Source organism: Lissotriton vulgaris, chromosome 2_1 (assembly GCF_964263255.1).
Source record: "Lissotriton vulgaris chromosome 2_1, aLisVul1.2, whole genome shotgun sequence".
Lineage (NCBI taxonomy): Eukaryota > Metazoa > Chordata > Amphibia > Caudata > Salamandridae > Lissotriton > Lissotriton vulgaris.
Window position 1 is genome coordinate 1,147,202,119 of NC_141687.1, and position 20,302 is coordinate 1,147,222,420.

At 47.2% G+C, this 20,302-nt stretch overlaps 1 protein-coding gene across 1 annotated transcript in view; it reads right to left on the reverse strand.

Moving 5' to 3' along the window:
* LOC147731726 (cAMP-dependent protein kinase inhibitor alpha-like) overlaps positions 1-16,016 on the reverse strand; it is a 390,144-nt gene extending 374,128 nt beyond the window's left edge. Inside the window, exon 1 of the mRNA XM_086958795.1 lies at positions 15,888-16,016. The gene's annotated coding sequence lies outside the window, so the exon portion shown is untranslated. The remainder of the gene's footprint in view (positions 1-15,887) is intronic.
* Between the last annotated feature and the right edge of the window lie 4,286 nt (positions 16,017-20,302).

Genomic DNA, 20,302 nt, shown 5'->3' on the forward strand with positions numbered 1-20,302 from the left:
AAATTAAATTGGGCAATAATAACACCTGCTTTTTACTATGCTTAAGCACCGCAAATACTGGGGTAAAAAAGAGCCTTTAAAAAAATGAAGTTATTAATATTATTAACTCATCAAAAATTTAACTGACATGTCCTGTGTAAATAGGTGCAATTTGTACAGTTGGGTAATCCTGGAAAATATGACTTTGAACCAGCCCTCCTGGACCTACGATCATACCCAAGGGCTTGGTCTGGACTGCTGTCCTTTCCGCGCTTTCCTACTGCCAAATCATATGAATTGTAAAAATGTTGGAGATAATCATATGAACACATCCCCTCTTTCCAAAGATAACTGAAGATTGATTAGCGTACCTGCTCCAAGACCGTATTAAGGATTTTCAGAATTTCCAGATTGAGAGGCGTGAGAGCAGAAAACTACATTTCATCATATCAGGTTGGCCCAACCACCTTCCTAATCCTTTGTGTAGAAGTCTGTTACCACCACTTCTGTCTTCATCGCCCCAGTCCTTACTTATAGGCGGTAAGTCCTCACTCTGAGGCATATAACCCTTTAGTCCATAATTAAGAAGACTGCTTCCATTTCTCAGATTTGTAGCTGAGCCCTGCTTTCCACCCCCATAACCCAACACTGTCAGAAAATCCCACCTGCCAGGTAACAAACTCCAAACAAACTAGAACCCACAACAGAACAATCAGGAGTCCTGGTAAAGTTGGCAGCATTGGAAGCCCCCATAAGGAAGGGTAAGAAGGAACAAGGGCTGGGACGAGAAAGACGGGTTGTAGGTAGGCCTGGGCAAAGTTCACAGTTACACTGCGCGGATCTCTGCGAAGTGACCAAAAAAGTCAGCCCTAGAGTTCCGCAAGTAGCAGAGAGGGTTACATTGCGTGGTCCGCGTGGATTTTTAGTGCTGGATGTTTGACCCATGCTGTAAAATCAGCGCAAATGGCACCACCTGCAGCGCAAGAGGGCACTGCTTCTTTCCGCTGCTCGAGTAGATGTTCAACTCGAGTGACAGCTTCTTCAAAGCGAACAGAAAGCTTCTCGACGTGAGGGGTAGCAACCATCCACACCCACCCATGTAGAGAAATCTCACCACAAGGGGATCTGGATTAAGATTTTCCTCGCTCATGTTATGTTAATCAAGGATTTATAGAGCGTAAAGCTACTCGACAGCGTGTCCCGGCGCTATGACAGAAAAGACAAAGAGCAAAGGCTTCAAGGCCAAAATTAGTTAAGGTGATAAGTTATGGTAGTTGTTGAAACATCCAGGTTTTTAACTGCTATCTAAACTCCAGAAGGGTAGTGGTCTGTCTCAGGGATAAAGGCAGGATATTCCAAGCGCGGGCCACTTGCACATGGAAAGACCGACCTCCACTGCGGGCTCTACAGAAACTTGGCGCCATGATCAGATATTGATGGGCTGATCTAAGCGACCTGCGTGGGATGTAGTAGAAAATTATTTTCCAGATGTACTGTGCCCCCAGCCCATGCAGAGCTTTAAAGGCAAGTGTTAGGGCTTTGAAGAGAATTCTACACCGGACTGGGAGCCAGTATATTTTCTTCAAATGGTGGGAAATCCGTTCTCTGGCTCCTAACTTCAGGACCACTCGGGCCGCTGAGTTCTGAACAATCTGAAGCCTGTTCAGTAAGCAATCCGGGAGGCCAAGATATAGGATATTAACATAGTCCAATCTGGAAGTAATAAGGGGCTGCACAACTAGCTTTCTGTGTGTCGTTGGTAATAGATAAAGACATTTCGTAATAATTTTTAAAAGTCCAAAACATGTGCCAGTCACTGTCTGAACTTGAGTTTTCATGTATAGCATGTCATCCATTTTCACTCCCAGATTTTTAACTGTGTTAACTGCCATCTGGGGTGGCGACATTTCATCAGGCCACCACTGTTGGCTCATGCTTGCCAACTTATCGTTGGCGAGCAAAAGCGTGGGAAAAACTCTAGTTTTTTGGAACTCTGTGCGCTACGAGGAGTGGGAAAAACTCTGCAAACTCTGAGAATGGAGCTGAATTTCAAGTCTAGGCCTACTTATAGGAATAATTAGGACATCCCGACTGGCAGCTGTCTTTTGCCTGGCCGTTCATGGCCTCTGCATTTCGGAGCCCGCCCCTTTCACAGAGTACCAGCCTAAAAGGATATCTTTCACCTTCCAGTAAAGACGCGGCTACCTCTAAAGTGAACTGTGGTCTTGTGCACATTGGGCCACGTCTGGTTCTGGTGGCTCAGAGGTCTAATGCATTCTCTCTTGGGATCTGCGTTTGGCCTCAGGGATACAGGCTCAAGCCTCTTCAGGTCCGCTGAGCCTTTCATCCTTTCAAGGTCAGTAACATGAAAACTATTGTGCTGGCTAATAATAAACATCTGTTATCTCTCAGTAACTAGTTGACCTTCTAATTACATGTGTTGCATCCCATTGTATTTCTATGTGCATTGAGTATGTCTTAAAGTCTTGAATTTCTATAAGAACTATTCTTTTAAATAAAGTATTTATCAGTATCGATAGCGTCAAGAAACTCCTGTGCTTTACAAATGTTCTATGTTATTGGGTAACGGCATGGAGGACAGAAAGATGCAATCTTTGCAAAAATGTTTGAGTGCTATAGCTATGCTTCGCCTTTAAACTGTAAAATGAGGAGAGTGAAGAATATTACTTACTCACCCTCCTTCCAAAACACACTTCAAAAGTGTGTTTATGCTGTAAGCACAAGCTCTACTTCCTTTTATGGTGTGCTCCTCATGGGCACACCTGCACCCTGTATATTACACAGATGTACGTTTATGTACAGCTCACCTTAAAATGTCAGTTAAATCTAATTAAGTTGGTGCAGAAGGTTGAACTTGCCAAGCTTGCAAGTGAACTACGCGGGGTCACCTGACACCACAGCCATGTTACATGACTTTTTTGGTTGAGCCTGGGCAGCGCATGCGCTGCTCTGTGGCATGCTTTACTGGAGTATGGAATAGAAGCCCCGCCCATTCTCCGCCCACATTTCTCATTGGCTTCTGTCATTGTCCTTCGTAAATACTGGCTTCTGATTTGTTAATAGGCTTGTTAGTCCCTCCTTAGCACCGCCTTTCTTCATTTGTAACATCCCATGAGGACTGGCCCTTTTACTGCGGTTGTTACACCTATGTCTTTTTTAGTCTTTAAGCACTATTTTCTTTACTGAGTTTCTCCAACTGTAGGCACAACATGTCTTCTTGCAGCATAGAACAGGGCGCTTGAATGTATGACTAGTTGCACATAAGATTGGAGTGCTTTGTAAATGTGGTTCTGGTTCCCTTGAACCCACAGCATGCCGAAGCATTAGGTACAGATTGGCCATATTATCCATCCGACCTTTTATCGTGGTGGTCACAATTAAAATTGGACGTTTTTTTTTTAAAACCTTTAGTTGACATTTCAACCAAGTACAAACACGGGCCTACAACCCCCAGGGCCGGCCGCTAAGCAGTTGCAACGCAATAAAACAATCAAAACCCAGACTCAGCATCCCGGGGAGCAGATTCGCCACGTCCAATATACGTACTGGTTGTAAATCATATCAAGTTGGTAACAGGATAAAAAGGTTCCATTTTATAATATAAGATAGAAGGATCAGGTGCCATACAATATCTCAAGTTGCGAAAAAAAGGGGGGGCGAAATAGCATATGTCCACAGTTAAATCATCTTCGTGTAAGTCAGCGGCGTTAAAACATACTATTAATGATAAGCGAGCGTACAAATACAGTTCGCGCCAGCTGAATGTCCGCCCAGTAGCACTGAAACATCGCGAGAATTGAGGCACATATGAAACAGCAGAGATGGTCATAAAAATGAACCCATTACACTGACCCGGAAAGGAAGAAAAGAAAAGGGCAAAGAAAGATAAGAAGAAAAAAGGCCATAGAAATAAAACGAAAAACAAAACACCCATCCCCCAACCCCCCACCCTGCACCCCTGCAGATGACTACGGCCTACCCCCAGCAGCGTGCCTGTCGCCCAAGAACTGAGACCCGAAATATTGAAAGACCCAGAGAAAGGCAGAAAGAAATTAAACCCCACCCAAAGAGGGGAAATGGAGGAGGGCTATCTTCTACGTGCTCCCGGTCTCTCCCCCCCGCCCTAACAAAGGGGTCCCCCCGAAACTGTCACATCTGAATAGTCCAAACTGTGAAAACATCCCGGGGGGAACCACCAACCTTGCCCCGGACTCCATTAAGCTAATGAAGCAGTCCCGTTACCGATAAGACCACATTGAACAACCCAAACAACAGTCTCAGCCTTGGCCCCGTCGATCGAATTCGCCGAGTCCCTCAGACGAATAAAGCCCCATCATCAAAATGTCAAAAGATACACAGAAGTGGTCGGAACATAGTTCAGTAGATGGAAAAAGAACAGTAGATCCCAAAGTAAGCAGCTGGTACCGACGATGTCCCTCCCTGTCTCCGAAGCCAGGCCTTATCATATCCGCCATCTTGATATACAGACTGGGGAGGGGGTTCGACACAATTCAAAACAGTTCACAGTACCAATTAAAAGGTTCCAGGATCGGGACAGCAGTTGAATGTTCCGACAGCTGCAAAACCGGGGATTCCAAAAAATTAGTTAAGTCACCGATCACAGCCCATTCAAGTAGATCCACTTCTGTAGGGGCAGGCACAGCTTCCAGCACCGGGTCTAATTGCACCACTGGGGCGTCGATCAAAAGGCAAGCTGGCTGCCGGGTCTCAGGCATCGAGTCAGGATCCGGTCTCAGTCCTTTAAGTCCATCTGCCGCCGACAACAGGCCGCAGGTCTGAGCTGCCACAGTCGCCTGAAGTGCCTCTAGGGCCGCCAGCACCTCCCGCAATGACGGGCCCCTTTGGGCCTGCTCCGCCCGGTTCCATATTTCCTCAGGCATAATGATCCCCACGGAGAGGCGCCTTCTCTGGGGTAAGATCAGCAGGAGCAGGACTGAGCCGTGAGGGACCAACCGTCAGCATGCATTAGTGCGCGACGAGACTCCAACCCAAGGTGCGCCGGCGATGCAAGTGCCGGGCCTCCTGATCAGGGAGCCCTGCGACACAGCACAGTGCGTCACTCGTCTCCTCACCTCCAACACAACACCCGGCTGCAGATGATAGCAAAGCAATCCAAAATTTTTGAAAGTTCCAGAGACCGGACCCTAACGCCCTCAGCAGTCCGCTGTTGTTCAACTCAGACCCGGCTAAGCCAGCACTCGAGACCCCAGCTTCCAGACTGGGTTAGGCCACAAATCGGTCCTCGACGTTACTCAGCTCCACAATGTCAGAAAAACTCCGGGAGCACACCATCGGAGTGCGGATTAGTTCACATACACGGATCCGGGGCAGGAAAGCAGGATAAGTGACAGGATCTTGGAGCGTAAGAAGGAGGTCAGCGGAGCCGGGAGACTATGCGGCCATCTTGCTTGCTGTCGTAGCTCCTCCTCCTGGAAGTTTTTAATAGACTTGCATGGGCTCATGCATGGTAAGAACAAGAACATGGGATTGACTGCTATAAAGGCAGAGTATACATGGTTTTAATGTATGCATAATTATTTGGTAGGTGGGTTTTGATTGTGTTGTGTTAAAAATGTCCTGATGAGGCCCGAATCAGTGGACCGAAACGCATCGACCAGAAGAGGAGGAGGAGTCTATTGAATTAAAATATGCATATAGAAACCTGACAACACACACAATACATAGACTGCATAGAGGAGGAGTTTCCCTCTGTTTCTGTGTGTGTAAAGGATTACCTCCCCTCGGATTGCTTACAGATATGTATTTTATTGCAACCGGGCCTAAATGGATGGGTATGGGAAGGTTTAGGAGTTTTTATTGGATCATTGAGTTTTGTATGTACAATGTTTTTGGTGTGTCAAAAATATATATATATTTAATTAAAAAATAGATAAAAAAGACATGTGAAAGAATTGAGGAAGACTCCGTGAGTGGGTACATTGTTTATGAGTTACACTTGGGGACTAGGCTCCCAAGCAGGGGAATAATATATATTTTTCCCTAGTTGAAATAACTGCTGTGTATCAATCCCCAGACATCATTCTCTTTTTGGCTCTTCCTGCAACATTCAGCACGACATGCGTGCTTTCACTTTTGGAGTAGCTGGGACAATGGTGGCCGCTTCTTTGAATAGGTCTCGTATTTACAAGAGTTTGAGCTAATAGCATTGTAAATGACAATGCCTTTTATTTATGTGTCAATTAGCAAAACAGATAAATAAAAGGCATTGTGATTTACAATGCCAATAGTTTAAACTCGCGTAAATGTGAGACCTATTGCATCGCAAATGCGAGACCTATTGCATTGCAAATGCCTGTTTTACGCTTGAGGCAGAGGTGGGCTGTCTCACACCATTGGGCACAGGCATGCATAATTTATTTTTAAAAATGATTGCTGGTGCCTGAAACTTTGTTCAGAAACCTGCGGTCAGTGCAATTCCATGTGAAGCGCCCATTACCAAGGCTGCCTAGTCCTAACAGACACTCCCGAGCCTATATCTCACACCTGTAGTTCTCTGCGTTCTCCCTTTATGATGGGTTTTATGTCTTTCTCTTCTTCCGCCTTTCTACTTTGCTTGTTTTTTCCTCTCTTGCTCGGGGGAAAAGTCTGATGGCCCCCACTGGTAACCACCGACTCAAATTAAGCATTGGGTCTGGCGGGGGTGGAGTTCTGGTTGATACTCCCACTCCGAGATGACAGTACGATACCCAACACTTTATTGAAGGTGGACAACAAACTTTATTCAGCAAGGGATTATTTATCATTTTGAAACGTGCGGGTAACCATGCTTCTCATTTTTTGACAACTGTGTGTAAAAAATGTAAATACAAAGAAGCAGAAGTAGTAAAGTATACATAAAATTAGCAAGTATGTTTATGGAAAATACAAACGGTTACATTTCTACCATTAAATGTGTGAATTTACATGCAAAGATATTAACCATTAATTAAGCACTACTCTATTTTTGGGGATATCTCTTTTGCCCACTTGCATGCCAAACTTTTCCTGCACTTTCTTCTTACATCAGTCACTTCTACAAAATTCAACAATTATGCCAAGCCATAAATAAGTAACTCTGATGTTAATCATAACCCGGTCCCCTCACGCTAGCCCCACTTCAACCCCCTAAGTTAACCTAACCATAAGCCAGTTGCTTACCACGCCTAAACTCTTACCCCAAACATACTCTAATCTTTCCCACAGTAGGATTTACTTCATCCCTCACGCAATACATATTCCTTGCACGAATCCTGTTTCTTAAACGTAGCCTAAACTTAACCATAAACTTCTCCCATACCGTTCCTTAATACTTATTCATTTTTTTTTCACAATTTATTTGCACTTTTTTTGTGATACCATGTATTGTATTACAATTTTCTACTTTGTTTGCCAATACTTTATCTTCCTAATTCTATTTTTTCCAAAGCATTTTGACTAGCCCCCACAAAACAATCCTATGAATTAATGTAGAATAAAGGGGTTTATCCTTGCATTTCACATCAGCGCTGTGCATTACCTACATCGAGTGGGAGTTATTCTTTGCTGTGACTCTTTTGTGTCAGCTGTAATTCAGTAGCTGTTTTCTGGTTTATGAATGTGAAGGGGTGTCATACAAAAAAAGTGGACACCAACATAACAACAAAACAACGGACCGCAAATGACTACATCCCATAACACTGCATTTGGCTAGGTTCACCCATATAAATGACGATAAGCAAGCGAGAGTCACCAACAATTGCCAGCGATGGTAATGAATGCCATGGCACATGTGGCAAAAAAAAGACACAAAACAGGTCAAAAGGCACCATGGTCTGCTGGGTAGGTCCTGTGAGCAGTAAGGGCCCGATGTAGGTAAACGCGATTTTCCGATTTCAAAATACCGAGGCGGGCCGAATCGGTATTCTGAAATCGGAAAACGATATGTAGGAAAAAAATACCGAATGAAAACCGAATCGGTCGGCATCGGTAATGAGAATCGGTACGTTCCGATTCAGCTCGTTCCGAATCGGAAATTACCGATTTGGCCAACAACGAATCGGAAAACACCGAATCGGCTCTCATCGAATCGGATAGTTCCGAATCGGCGAATACCGATTCGGTAAAAGCCGATTCGGTAAAAACCGATTCGGCAATCATAGACCCATGGCGAAAAAGCCCATAGGAATGCATTGCATGAACCGATTCGGCTTTTACCGATTCGGATAATACCGAATCGGATTTTACCGATTCGGCTAATACCGAATCGGTAAAAGCCGATTCGGCAATAGGCGATTCAGCCAATGAGGTGGCTCCCCCTCCCCCACCCAAACAGGGAGTGGCAACCCTGGCAGGTGCAGACAATTAAGAAGTTTCTAGAAGTTACTGGAAAGCCTGCCTGAGCCCAACACACAGTTAGCAGCAGTGGGAGAAGGAGGTTGCAGACTGAACAACAGCAGAATGGCAGATCAGGCAGGAAGCCAGAAGTCCTCCCAAAAGAGGAAGCCCAAATTCACCACCACAGAACTGCAGGTGCTGGTTGAGGAGGTGGTGAGGGTGCACCGCCAGCTCTTTGGCAGGCTGTCCCTCAATGTGCCAGACAGCACGAAGAGGAGATTGTGGACCGACATCGCACAGAAGGTCAATGCTGCTGGAGTCACCCCCAGGTCCATTGAGGAACTAAAGAAAAGGTTCTACGACCTCCGCAGCCTCACGAAGAGGAAGCTGGCCGAAATCCAGAGGCAGGCTGGACACACCGGAGGAGGCCAGAACCCGGCGCCACCCCTCACCGAGCTGGAGGAAATTGTCTCCAGCACCATCGAGAGGGCGAGCATCGTAGGGATCGGGACCCTGGACAGCACTGCGATGGCCACAGCTACAGGTAAGAAGCATGCGCATCATGACACACCCTACCAGACACCTCCCCATTAGACACAATGCATAGGCAAACACCAGCACTGTACTGCCACCAACATACAAGAGACAAGCATCATGGTACATGTAGTCAGCAGAAGTTAGCCAGATATGTCAGTGCAGAATCACAAGACAGGAAACAGTGTGACACGGTGTAAGGAGATGCAAGGACATGTGGAATGCCATAATTGTACTGCCTGTAATACATCGGCACTCAGTTTACAAATGCTTCTTTGTACCTAGGGGCACCATCAGGCAGCACCACTGTGGCACCAGAGGGAGCCTCGACATCTACTACTGCAGTGGCAGGGCCCAGCACCAGCCAGCCTGGCCAGGAGGAGGAGGATGAGGATGAGGAAGGAGACACCACAGGGCTTGGAATGGAGGGAGTCCTGGTGATTGATTTCCAGGCAGTGCACTCCCCAGTACTGCCCAGCTCACCCCCCTTGCAATTTTCACCATGCAACTCCCCAACAAGGCAGACCATTCCGCCAACAACAGCTCCTGCCACAACCGTGGCCTTGCCACCCGTCCTACCTGTCCTGGGAGCAGGGGCACCGGGACCGGCCAGCACCACACCACCACCAGTGGCACCCCAGCCCACTCAGCAGGCCGGAGGCAGCAGTGCCAGACGCCGTGCCACCACCACCACCACCACCACTGCTGCACCAGCACGGGAGGGCAGTGTGTTCCTGGGCCTGGAGGGCCAGATGGTCAAAATCCAGCGCCAACAGGCCAGATCCACCATGGCCTGCCAACGCCAGCTCCTGCAGCACAACCTGCAGATGGGGGAGTTGGTGAAGGGGTTCCAGGCTGTTGTGGACAGCAACAAGGAGGTGGCAGCAGGGTTGGGCAGGCTGACCACTGCCATCACCCACTCCTCTGCCAGGCAGGAGGAGCATGAGGTTGCGCGCAGGAGGGATGCCCGGGTGCTCAACCGGGCCATGGCCCGCCTTGCATCGGCGACCGCCCAGCTGTGCATCCGAAGCGCAAATCAGGAGTCGGTGCAGAGTCAGCAAACGGCTGAGCTGACCAGGGGGATGGCCAGAATCACCACGGCCATGGAGGCCATGTTAATTTCAAACGCCGCCTCCAATCCTGCCCTGGACCTGGGTGATGCTGGAGACAGCAGCAGCCGCAGCAGCCCGGCCAGCGCTGCATCAGAGCCAAGGAGGAGCACCAGGCGATCCGCTGATGCTGCAGGCCATTCGGAGGGGGCCGGGGGACACCCCAGTGGGTCTGGAAAGCGGGCCAAAAAATAGGCTGGCAAGGGGGGATGATCATACCAGGACCCTGGACTTTATTTGTTTTGACAGACTCCATTTTTTAATGCACTTCAGTGATGTAACTGTGGTGCATCACTATTAAAAATTTTATTTTCCAAGCAACATTTAGCTGTCTTTGCATCTGTACTCAGTCAGAAATAGTTCTCAGTGATCTCCTCACGTCTGTATCTGCCATCACATGGCGTACACACCCCAGCTGGCTGTGTCAGTGGCACAGCTTCGTCGTCGTCATAGTCCTCGTAGTCAGACAACTCCACCTCAGTGCCCTTCTTGACCGCAAGGTTGTGTAACATTGCACATACAGCTATGATCTTGCAGCAGGTGATGGGGGTATACTGCCTTGCACCTCCACTCTTGTGCAGGCATCTGAATCTACTTTTCCAGATGCCAAAGGTCCGTTCCACAACATCCCTGGTGCGTATGTGGGCCCGGTTATACCTCCTTTGGCTGGGTGTGGAGGGGTTGAGGTAGGGGGTGAGTATGAATGAGCGGAGGGCATATGCACTGTCGCCTGGAAGAGAAAGGGGTCACATTAGACACATGCATACATGTATTACACCTACCTACCATGTGTTATGGGGGTCTGATGATGTGTCTCACCTAGGAGGTATCCTTCTCCAAAATCGCCAGCCATCAGCCGTGCATATATGCCGCTCTGTTGGAATATATAGGAGTCATGGGTACTCCCTGGAAATTTTGCTACCAGGTCTGTGATGGTGCACTTGGCATTGCAGATCACCTGCACGTTGATGGTGTGTGTCGATTTCCGATTGCGGTATATGTATTCGGTGTCCGCTGGTGGGCAAATCGGAATATGCGTGCCATCTATGCAACCGATGACTTGGGGAAAGTGTGCCATCTGGTAGAAGTCCGCTTTGGTTTGTAGCAGTTCTGCGTGGGTTGCAGGGAATGAGATGTATTGGGCCATCCTGTCTATCATGGCGTCAAGGAATGTGTGGAAGAACCTTGACAGGCTGCTCTGGCTCACCCCTCCTGCTGCTGCTGCTCCACTTTGATAGCTGCCAGACGCTACCAGGTGTAGGCTGCATAGCACCTGGACGTGCGCAGGGATGGCGTGTGCCCTTGGGGTGTGGTGGTCCAAGTATGGCTTAAGGTCCCTGATGAGCTCAAGTATGGTGTCAGAGTCCAGCCTGTATCTCTGTAGGATCTCAGCCTCAGTGAGCATGAACAGGGTTATCCTCTGTCTGTAGACCTGTTCATTTCTTAGCCATTCCCTCTGTCCTTCCTGCTGTAGCCGTAGCCGCCTCGCAATGACATAGAAAGCTGCCATCCTGCAAGTTGCAATGCATTTTGGGACTGTTTATATGGGTTGGAGTTGGTTACCACCTGATTGCAATCCATGGTAAATACCGAGTGAATTCTACCGATTTTGAGCCGATTTCGGTGTTTCTGTGCCTCCCTACATCTCCCCAACTGTTGGAATCGGGGAATTTCCCGATCGGAGATTCATACGAATCGGCATGTTTTCCGATTCGGTTCATGTCCGAATCGGTATTTCTACCGAATCGGTACATGGACCGAATCGGTGATTTCCCGATTCGGTGTCACTAACGAATCGGTAGTGGGACCGAATCGGTGATTTCCCGATTCGGTGTCACTAACGAATCGGTAGTGGGACCGAATCGGTGAATTCCCGATTCGGTGTCACTAACGATTCGGTAGTGGGACCGAATCGGTGATTTTCCGATTCGGTGTCACTAACGATTCGGTACATGGACCGATTCGGTCTTTGTCACCGAATCGGTGTTTTTCCGATTCGTTACATATCCGATTTTCGGTATGTACGTATCGGATCCTTTCACGTTCGGTACACATTCCGATTCGGTTTTCTATCCGATTCGTTCTGGTTTTGGTTCCCTACATCTCGATGGCTGTTTACCGATCGGTAAGGGCCAAAAATCGGTATTTTCGGCCGATACCGATCGGTAAAGCCCTACCTACATCGGGCCCTATGTGTGTTGGGAGTATCTTCTACAACCTAATGCACGCAAGGTACTATCATTTCACACACATTTGTATCTGAAGGCCTAGATTTATACATCTTATCATTTCTTTGTGCTACTGACTGCATCTTCGTATCTTTGTATGCATCTGTAAACATGTCTATCTTTTTGTAAACATAACTCATCAATTTGTCTTTGTCCCTGTCAAGTACTTATGTATGTATGTATTAAAACTGGTACTGTGTATATATATATATATATATATATATATATATATATATATATATATATATATATATATATATATATATATATATATATATATATATATATTATATCTCAGCGTGGATAGAACTGGGCTAATCCTATGCTTAAAGACTTTGATAGAAAAACAGACATTTGAGGTGAGCAAATCTAGAGTGTCGCTGGCTGGTGTTGAGAGTGCTCTAACAGGAGCTGCTTTCCACCTAAACTTGAGAACTACCCAGAGTTCTCTCCTTCTTTTTTGTATATATATATATATATATATATATATATATATATATATATATATATATATATATATCGCGTTCACAACTCCTCCGTTATATCAAAAGATGCTGCACTCACAGAGATGCTTTTCAAGTTTCTTTATTGCCGGCAAAACAAACGCGTTTCGGCGTGATGCCTTCCTCTGTGTTCATTGCACACTGAGTGAGACCGGTTTAAAAACATTACCAATCGGGAATAACTATTAAGAAAGAACAAAAGCGTCTGGTATTTACAAAGACGCCATCTTTGAAAGGTAAATTCTTACTTCATTCTATGCATTATTTTACAATAATTACAGAACGAATGACCTTTCACATTTCATAAATGTGCATAATAAATATTAAATATTTACAAATCATTTATATATATATATATGATCTGTAGGCCTGTTTCTGTGGACTAATAATGTAGTAATATAGCCATCCAAATACTTTTAATTAAATAATATATGTCAACAAGAATATACGCAGATATGCCGAGTTAAATATGCTGGTCCTCATTTACGAAAAGTGACGCATCGCTGCGTGAGAACAGTGATGCGCCACTTTTCATTGCGCCCTCCTTGCGACATACTGGATGCGCCATATTTATGGTATGACACATCATGACGCAAGGAGTTACAGATACGTCCGTTTTTCTGACTGCTGCGTAGGCGCAAAAAAAATGACGCATTGCTGGAGTGTGTCACAAAAGTGACACAACTCCAGCAATGGGTTATTTCACATAGGCAACTCCCATTTTAAATGCGCCTGTGTCAGTCTTACTTACGCCTGCTGTGAGGCAGGCATAAGATATTGACGCATCCTAGAAGTGGCGCAGTGAAATCTCGTAGATTTCACTGCATCACTTCTACGAGGCTTACTTGCTTCAGAACGCCCGCCGTGCATACATTATACCTGGCGCAGGTATAATGTGGTGCTGGAGTTTACAAAGTGACGCATCTACCTAGATTCGTCACTTTCTAAATATGACACAACATGGTGCATTTTTACGCCGCTAGTGTGTCGCACAAAGTGACGCACCGATGGTGTAAATGTGACGCAAGGGCTCATAAATAAGCCCCGCTGTTTATTGTTACTGTTGACTGCATGGAAGAGCCATGTTCTTGACAGCCGTGACCTCGAGTGAGCCATGACGCCCATTTCCTCCCTGGATTCGGGTGATAAATAGCACATTTGCTGCTACATACCTGCATATATGGTTTAGGGATTGCTACTTTCCATGCGTGTAAGTAGGTAATAAAAGTATTTACCCAGAAAGTAAGATAAGTATGGGCCATAAATATAACCTCATTAGGAGAGTAGGCACTCAGTGCGTCCCTTTGAGTTCGCCACAGTTAGCATTTACTGCGGTAACAGCGTGGGGTTTAACCTTTGCATTTTAGTAATAAAAGTATAAATGGAGGCTAAATAATACATTTGTTATCAATAACATATTGATTCTCGTTTCTTTCCACCAGCACGGCATAAATACACATGACGTAGCGGTGAACACATAATCAAAACTTAATAAACTACTAACAATAATTAGTAAAGTATAAATAACTCGCCTAGGTCGACTATGGGCATCACATTTGCAAAATAATAACTGCTGGGCCAGAGGTTTTGTTCAGAAGACCGAAGCCGGCACTATCGAAAGTGGGGTGCGGGGGACCGAATCTGCCGCGTCTTGGGTCCACCTGATGCCTCTTTACCCTTCTGGCAGACAGCGCAGGCCCCTTTAATTCACACAGGTTCTCTAACATCCCTGCTTTCGCGCCTTCTCTTTGCTCCTACTTTTCCCTTTCGTGGTTTTCTCTCCCCTGCTCTGTATCAAAGTCTGATTTGGACAAATAATTGGCGGTCCTCAAAAATGAGTTCCGGTGGGCACCATTAGCATCCACCGGCTCAAATTATGCACTGTGGACAACCAACCTCTCATCTCAAGGAAAACCAGCAAAGCCCAAATCATGTCACTTCCATGTTGACAAATATCTACTAAGCATCTAAAATTAAACACAACCGAACAGCCACAACCAACGATGGCAATCAGAACAAGAAGGCGCTACGATGCAATACTAATGGAAGAAGGCGCTGCACAATCTACTCATAACCTAAAATATAAAATGCACCAAGGTACCTTTGATGCATCTTTGTACTAATGATATATCCCTGGGAGTGCTTGTTACGCATCAAATTGCACCTCTGTAGTCAAAACGTATATCAACGTAGATCTGAAGTACTGTACCGATCCATGTATTTGTAACATATCAATTAGTGAATCTATCCCGTGGCCTTGTGCACACAATGTATCATTTTACCCTTAACGCATTTATGCATACACAATGTATCCCTATACTTAGAGCTAGATATATCTAAACTCGCACGTGCCAGTACAATGCGCGTATGCACCTCTGAAGCCTCAGTTACGAAGGCACATCGCGTGCATTCATTTAATCTGGTGCTTGTCATCTTTCTGCTGCTTAAACCTCACCGCCCTGTCAAAACAACGAAAGACTGAACATCTGAAATTCGGCCATTTGCCTTTGCCAGCACGCCGCCCGCCCTGACACGTGCACGGTCCAGGTGTGGTCGTGGCGGTGCTGCGTCTGTCGAGCAGTGTCCAGATGTTGAGGCGAAGCGTCTGGCCGTGCAGTGGCCAGACGTGTAGGTGGCGCGTCTCTGCATGCAGTGCCCAGATTTGGAGGCCACGGGGCTGGACGGGCAGGTGTGAGGTGGTGTGGCTGGCGGCAATGTCCAGATGTGGAGGTGCGCCGCTGGGTGCATTGTATCCACTCATATGGAGGTGAGCGGCTGGGCTCAATGCGTACAGGTGTGGAGGGGGTGCGGCTGGGCGTGCAATGTCCAGATGTGAATGGGCAGGGCTGGGTGAAATGTGCCCAGATGTTGAGGTGGAGCGGGTGGGCGTGGGTGCAGTGTCCAGATGTGGACGCGCGGCGCTAGGAGAGCAGAACCCAGTTGTTGGATGCTGTGAGCTGCTTATGTGTGCAGGCTTCAGCTGTGGAGACAGCGAGCCTGGTCGTGCAGGGTCAAAGAATAGAAAGGCACCGACGGGCGGAAACAGATTCTATTTTTGTTGTGGGGTGGGGAGGTGCCCTTGGGCATGCAGGTGCAGGTGTACGCTGACCCCGGCTGCTCGTAAGAAGGGATGCTCAGTGTGGTGTCCCTCCCGGGGCGAAGGTCCGCCCGCTGCTTACCAGTCTCAAGGGGGAGGCGCTGCCGATCCTCGCGGATCTCTCTGGGCCGCGGGCTGGTGGCAGGAACGAGGCTGGAAGAAGGCAAGCGGCGAGCAGTGTGATCCGCGTCAAACTTGGGCTCCGGCGCGGCCGAGCATCCTCTCCTCTTGTCACTGAGTAACAGCGATCTGGGTACCACCAGAGCGCTCCCGGCCGGTACCATCTCTTCCCAGGGACGGGGGTGGAGGGAAAAGCATCAAGGCCCCAGACCCTCCACCTACGAACACCGGATGTCATTCCTGTCACAATGCCCAGGGCTCCATGCAGGCATGCGATTCAAGATGTACTGAAAATATCCTTTGTTGGCATTCTCCCCAGGGTTTAGCCGTACAATGCACGCCCCTCCCTCTGACTGGCTCGTTGATGGTTGATTCCAGGCTGCCCGATTGCCCCTAAAACCAAAATGTATATGTGTGCTTATTAGTATTCCTGAAAGGCACGGCGCGTGCCAGGGAGCAGATATTGCCCCTCCTGCTGGTTCTGATCAGCGAGTGTCGGTGTTTGTCATTATGCTGGGTGTGTAAGCATTTGTCACGTTTGACGGAGTCAGTCACAGCCCGGTGCCCGCGCCGCAGTTTGCGGACCTGTGCATCTTTGACTTTTTTGTAAACAATCTTTATCTTTTAATTTCCAGTAGAGGCCGATTTCCTAACTAGCTGTCTCTTTAGAAAGGCCTGCCGTTCGCGGCGGGGTAAGTCCGATGCAAGGCACAGCGTGATCGCTGGCTGAGCAACTAATGATACATTTACATGTGCCTCCACCTGAGGACAGTATGGGTCTTACAGACTACTTTTTAGACATGCCCCCGAGCCAGCCCCAAAAGGCAGTGCCTTGTGCCTACCTACCTAATTAGAAACAAAAAAACTAAGAAGGCCCGCTGCAATTGTAAGGAAATTGTAAGGCACGTGCAGCCTTGAGAGGTCTCTTCGCGGCTCGAGACGAGTTGGAATTAAAATATAGCGGGCAGGGAACAGGTGCGGTGTGAAATGGGGGTAGATCTGTTGAAGGCACGGATGCACACACAAGGTGATGGGAGGAATGCTTGTAAATTATCCAACCACTTGATGTCGCTCAGGGTTTGTCCACCACTGCCACCTCAGATTAGAGGATTAGACCAAGACATATGCAAATATCTTGATCCTGCTCCATTAGAAACAGTCCAGTCCGAACTGCAGAGCCGGGTCCGCTATGAACCGGAGCACAAGCAACCCAAGATCGGTTTCGCCCTAAATGTGGCTCATCAGTGAGGCGTAGCTTGGTTACAGTGGCACAGCGAGCCAAGACCTGCATGTTGGTATACAGTTGGCGACTTAGATGATGGGAGGAATGGTACAATGTGTCTGACCCCTGGCAATTGCATGGGGTAGCATTCCATACATCATTCTTTTGCCTACTATGCAACCTCAGATTAGACCCAGCCATATTCAAATCATTCTTAGTCCGGGTCCAGTAGGAAAAGTTCAGCCAGAACTGCCAACACAGGTCTTCTCTGAACAGGGCCAGACTGGCCGTAGTGGGCACCAGGCACTTCCCCGGTGGGCCGGAGGGGTAGGGGCTGGTTATGTGGCCGCCGTGGCTGCTTTTCTTACTGGGGCCGGTTTGCAACAGTGCTGCAATATCGCCCCCCTGTAAGAAAAAAGAGAGCTGTGCTTTTTGCTAGCACCCGTCCCCCCTCCTGCTCCAAGGGCTGGTCAAGCAGCTGCCAGGGCTGGTTGCCGCTCCCAGTCCAGCCCTGTCACTGAACTGGAAAAAAAGCATCTCAAGAACATTGAGTTCATACAGATGGACACAATTGTCAGGGCCTTCAAAGACAGGTCAGTTTCTAAACGCACAAAAGGGACACAAACCACCCACTATGGATTAACTATAGGTAAACTCACCCGCCTTTCCTTCTCTCTTCCCCATGCCATGCTTGGCACACTCAGCCAATCTTGGTCTTTTAGCCAACATCACTTTGTATTTTAGGACACAAAATTTCATTTTTTGACTAGTACTAGCAGTGGCATAACAATCCCAGGATATGTGGCTTATCTGCCGTATACCGTTCAGCACAGGACATTTCACCGTCTACACTCTACAGTGAAATAAAATAGCATAACAGAAGCAGACCGTGCAAAGCCTAGCACATCACCAGTGTGGGGATAAGCGGCGTACCACCCACACGTAAAGGAAAAAAGGAGACACACAGGAATAGGGTGACCTTCAAAACAAACTCCCTCATCCCCAAAAAACCTGAAAGTGTTGTGCCTTGTAGGAGGATGCCTCGGAAACACCACAGAGTTGAAGCTCTGTCCACAACTCCCCCACACCGGTTCACTCTACACCAATGAGGTATATATATACTGGTGATAACAGATGATGCCAATGTTGGGAAAGCAGGGAAACAAAACAAGGAAAGATTGGGGAGACACAGGAATCTTAAATCCAGGATGCGCAGAGAACTGGTCAGCACTCCCTATGGCCTCAGGACCTTCTCCTATAAATAAAGAACAATGATTAATAGAGGGTCTAGTATATCTGTGACTATGAATGTTATTGACAAGGATACTTAGTACCTGGAAACTATACTCAGGGCATCTACCTGTACTTGACTTCGCTTCTGTTGTCTTCACAGAAAGTGGATAGAGTGATGCAGAAGAAAGAATACTCCTATAAGGTAGGGATATTAGGTTAATTCTCCTTGTATACTGGAAACCGATCTATATATCGTGAGCAATATATAAAGGTACCTAATGCTGAGTGTGCCGTGAGAAGAATGTCTCCCTGTTTCTCCACAAGAGGTACCACACGTCTGTTATTGGTGATTCCCTAAAACATAAGCGAGACAATAAGTATCACCATAGACTGGTCATGCAGATATAGACCCCTAGGTAAATGGCTGTACCTGTTTTGTCTCTTTAAATAAGGCGTAAAAGAATTCCTGGAGCTTCCATGCACAATCTGTATTGCTCCTACCAAGAAACTCGAAAAACGACCCCTGCTTCTAAGGCCAAATCAAACAAACCCCGTAATGAGGTGTAAAAAATAACCAAAACAAAACTCCAGCACCAAGCATGCGCTGGAAGTCAACTTCACTCGAGTTAACATCTAAGTATGAAAGCGCCTGTACTTATCTGGGTAGAAAGGTGCACGATAATCAAAGGAATGATGTGGAACAGTAGACCTCTCCCGACGATGCTCGGACGCCACCACTGACCCGGAAGCGATGCGCGAAAACCGGAAGGAACGCAAAGCGTCGTACCGTAACAGAGAAAGGACTTTATAGGATATTCACGCATGGGCTAGTCCTTGCGCAGGCGCTCTCCAGATTCTAGCGGCTCTCGCCAACCAAGCGATTGCCAACCACGACTGCCTCGGATCGGCAGGCATGACAGTACGCCCCACCTAAACTGCCCCCAACAGGTTTGCGTTTTCCAGGATGACATCTATAAAACAAACGCACTAACCTAGGTGCATGAATTTGACTTGCAGGCTCCCAACTGTGTTCCTCAATGCCATACCCTTTCCAATGTATGAGGTACTGCAGTCTACCTCTGCTCCTACGGGAGTCCACAATACTTTCTACCTCATATTCTTCTTCAGAATCCACAATAACAGGAGGTGGACCCAATGGCAAACGTGTAGCTGGTACAACTGGCTTAAGAAGCGAGACATAGAAAACGGGGTGGATTCTCATGACACAGGGAGATCAAGCTTCATGGCAACTGGGTTGATGACTTCAGAGATAAGGAAAGGGCCAATATATTTAGGCTGAAATTTACAGGCCCCTCTCAATGATATGTATTTAGATGATAGCCATACCTTATCTCCTGCCCTATACACAGGTTCTGGTGTTCTATGTGCATCTGCCCCTTTCTTATATTGTGTCTTGGCTTTGTCCAAATTGTCAGACACTGCATTGTGCACAGTTTGCAGATGTTGCACCAAAGCAGATACTGAGGGAGTGTTGCAGGTGATGGAAAGGGGTATAGGCAATACTCTAGGATGAAACCCATGAGACCAATAGAAAGGAGTGAATAACGTGGAGAAGTGGTGACTGTTGTTATATGTCAACTCAGCTAACCAGATGACTTCGTCCCATTCCTTCTGAGACTGGAGACATTGGCATCTAATCAGCTGTTCCAGACTTTGATTAACCCGCTCTGTTTGTCCATCCGTTTGGGGGTGGTGACTGGATGACAAACGTACTTCCACTTGTAATAACCCACATAATTGCCTCAAAAAATGTGAAACGAATTGGGTACCTCTGTCAGTGATCAAAACAAAGGGTATGCCATGCAACCGAACAATGTGCCTTAAAAATACTTGGGCAAGCTTCATTGCAGAAGGTAAACCAGGCAAAGGAATGAAGTGTGCAGTCTTAGTGAATAGGTCTA